Here is a 4,072-nt window from a genome sequence, read left to right as displayed (position 1 = left end):
ACATCCTTTTGACACCAAAAGGCCCCATAATAATACTTTGTCTCACCTGAGCAGCTGGTGTGTGTGATGGAGAAACTCTTTCATCCTCTAAAGCGGTTCCTTTGACTTAATTAGATGGTGGTGCTCCAGAATCCATGAGAAAATACACATGCATGTGCATGAACACACATGCACAGCTGCTCAGGTGGTGTTTCCACAAGGTTTTCATACTTAAATACAAATACTAGTGTGTATGTGCAGTGGGTGCTTTGCAGGGGATTTTATTTTCCAAAAATCAAACCTGAAGGGATTTTTTTTGGTGCGTTGGCCTTTAACTTCTGTTCAGCAGTTTCCACTGTAATGTACAACTCCCGAGACATTTTTTGTTGTTTAGTATTACAGTTACAGTATCCACTATTACACAACTTAGATCAAGTTTTTATGCATACTGTTTGGTTAAAAAGAACTGTATTATCACATTTTCTCAGACAATACAATTTTGTGATTTTCAGTCTGAATCAGTTTATGACCTTTTGTAATTCCTTGATGTAACATCTCCACTCACAGTAGAAAATGCATTCTGCTATGAATGAACCACTGGGTATGTTTCAGCTCTAGGAAGTAAAAAGTTGAGTATGTGTCATTCCTGAACAAGGAGCGCGGAAGTGAATGAAATTCATTGTGGGAACATGAATGTGTGTACCAAATGGTATGAAAATCCATATAATGCCTGATTTGAGACAATTAGCTTCAAACCACAACAGTCAGCCTCGTGGTGGTGCTAGAGAGAAGATCAGAGCACCAGTCACCTTCTGAGAACCTTGAATGAAATCTTGTGTCAATCTGCTCAATCAGTGTTGAGATACTTCATGGAATTAGAACATTGACCTGCTGGTGGCGCTAGATGACAGTTAGGGATGACCAAAGTCATTGGAATTCATCTCCTGGAATCATGAATCCCAGTAGGTCTGGACCAAAGTGGTGGACTGATTCCCTGATGTTACCATCCATTCAATAGAAATAAACCCTGCAGTGGTCTCCAGTGCTCTGAAATTAAACTTTTAATACTTTCCTCTTCATCATATGGTTCCACACACAAAGTTGTGATGGACCTCAATACTGAACCTTGTGTAATAGCACCACTGGTGTGTGAGTGAATGGTGACAGTTAACAGTTTTTTCAACCAACACAAACTAAGTGCTAGTTCTGAGCTGGTGCTGGAGCCACTTCGGAGCTGGTTCAGCTTGTGAACCCTCTAAGAACCATGGGCTAGAGAGCCACCACAGAGCCACGTAATTACATCACTGTATACGTCTGAATATGCCTCTGCTTTCCCAGCAATGCTAGTGCCATGCACAATAACAACAATGGCAGACTTGATGACTTCAGCATTACCTGAGGGAGAAGGCGACTGAGCACTTTACTCCTGTTCAATAACAGCCCTCCTCACACATTTCTACTTTGAAAGAGAGAGATGAAAAGAGAAAGGATGAGATGGAACAACAATTCAGAGGTGTGACAGCACCTGTTTCTCGGTGGACGGAGTGGACACGTGGTCTCAGTCTCTCTCTCACACAAACACACTGACTGACAGCAGCAGCAGGAGGAGGAGGATAAAAAGTCAGTATGGGACAGTCTGACATCTCCCAGGGAGAGAGATGAGATTAAAGAAGGACTGAGAGAGAGAAACGAGGATCAATGAGCATAGAAGAATTGTGAGAGGCTGTCTGCTGTGTCCTGGAGTTTAAGCTGAACTAGTGGTGTGTGAATCATCTGTGTCCTGTATTGCATTGAATTTTTACATTGCATTTATGAAATGTAGCCACCCAAACTTTTTTTGGAATGTGTTGCAGCATCGGAATTGAAGTGAGTGTTTATTTTGAACAGAGAATAAAACTGAAGTATCACATCAAATAATGTGCTGCTGCATTGTTTTCAATGTAACACAGGATGATTTACACATCACTATTTTCAGTTTTAATCTAGATTTTACATATCGTCTCAACTTTGTCTGATTTGGGGTTGTATATAATGCCAAGTGAACAAACAGGGAAAGAACTTCTGAATCAAGCACAAATGCAACATGTTCTAAATAGTCAGACAGCAACATATCAATCCTGAGAGAATACCTTCTAAAGTATATTTTTAAAATACAAATCTGTAAAAATTACACATCTGGGAAGATCATCCAAAAATATAAGACAATTATATTTGACATAATATAGATTTATATTTTTTAAACCCAGATTTCCAGCACTGCTCATTTTATAATACAGACATCAGTCTTAATATGACTTCTTCATAAATATGAATATCAATATAAAATCACAAAAATATCAACTCATATATCATGATGGAAGTCAGGAAAAACCATCAGTGGTTTTGCTGATGATGTCACTGATTGTGTATTGCTATCAGGTGTGAGATGTGAGCACATACTGTAAATGTCTGACATATGTATTTGACTTACCCTGAAGAAGACCACCTGGGGCAGCAAATTCAGCTTTTTTAAGGTTCAAGGATTTTATTGTCAATTCACCATATGTGCAGGACATACAGGAAATCGAAATACCGTTTCTCTCTCACCTAGTATTGGGTGCCATAACATTTAGGAACTAAAATAGAGTAAAGTAGAATAAAAATAGAATAGAACAGAATAAGAACTGGATTGACGTAATTAGGATAAATCTAAACGGTACAGCCAATAAGCTGTGACTCAAAACTGAGTACAGTCAGTGACAGTAGTGCAAAACAATAATAGGTGATTGTCAGATGCTTCAGCATCACCAGGGCGTTGGTGATGAGGTGAAAATAGCATATGAGGTATACATGGACAGTACTGCAAATGACCAACAGCAGCAGATATCCTGGCAAAACAAAAACAGTCAGCAGCAGATTTACCTGTAATATAACAACAGGGAGAATGTATTGAGTTTGTGCAACAGCAAAGGTAGTCTTTTTTAAACCAATCATGGAAGTTTAGTATGTGATCATTCTTCTTATTTTTAACTGTCATTGATTTCCAAATGTCTTCTTCTCACACACTGTGAGCATAAATGTTTACTGTGAAATCATGACAAGTTTGTATCTTTGATTTGTAAAAGCAAGAACAGTACGAGAAGGTAATAAAGTACGTCGAAGATAAAAAGACCTTTGATTTAAAAAACTCATTTGTTGATAAAAGATTTAGAGTTGTGTTTGACAAGAGACGTTTACTTCCGGGAGGCTCAAGTGTGCCGTTCGGTTACTGAAAAACAGCTTATTCACGTAACCGATGGAGGAGGTAACGGAGAATTTTTACCCCGGTCTAAAACCACCTTTTTCCTGCATGGTTGTGGGTCCCAGCGGTGCTGGAAAGACTTTCTTTGTAAAAGAGTTTCTGGAAAAATGTGAATATGTACTCGACAACATTGTCTGGATCTATACCTCCTATCAACCGATGTATGCTGATTTGCAAAAAATGAATAAAGGAATAAAATTTGTGGAGGGTTTGCCTTTGTCCTTCCAGGATGAAGCTCTGTTTCCCAGAGATCAGAAACACCTCTTAATTTTGGACAATGTTATTTTTGAAGCTGTGGACCATCCAGAAGTTGTTAAAATCTTTACTCAATACCGTCACCACAGGCAGATGTCGGTCATGTTTTTAACACTAAATATTTTTCAGAAGGGGAAATACAGCAGAACTCTGGCCTAAATAGCACACACATTATTTTATTTAAAAATCCGCGCGATACACTGCAGATCTCTATACTAGCGCATCAGATTTTCCCCAGGCAAAAAGCTTATTTTATGGAGTCCTTTGAAGACACCACAAAAAATCCACACGGCTATTTAAAGATCGACCTCACACCTCAATGTCCAGAGCAGCTGAGACTGAGATCCAGAGTGTTACCTACAGATCAGACCTGTGTGTATCTCCCTGGGAGAATAAATAAATAAATAATTACATGTCTCAGCGCTTAAAACAAAACCTACCTCTACCTAGAGATACCGCAGAGCCCTTGATGCCTGCAGCTGCAGCCTCCTCCCCCACACCACCAGGAGCATCAACCACCAGGAGCATCAACCGTGGAGCGAGGATAAAATGATTCAA

This window comes from Monopterus albus, unplaced genomic scaffold (assembly GCF_001952655.1).
Source record: "Monopterus albus unplaced genomic scaffold, M_albus_1.0 scaffold88.1, whole genome shotgun sequence".
Lineage (NCBI taxonomy): Eukaryota > Metazoa > Chordata > Actinopteri > Synbranchiformes > Synbranchidae > Monopterus > Monopterus albus.
The sequence above is the reverse complement of the archived record's forward strand: the minus strand, read 5'-3'. Positions refer to the sequence as shown.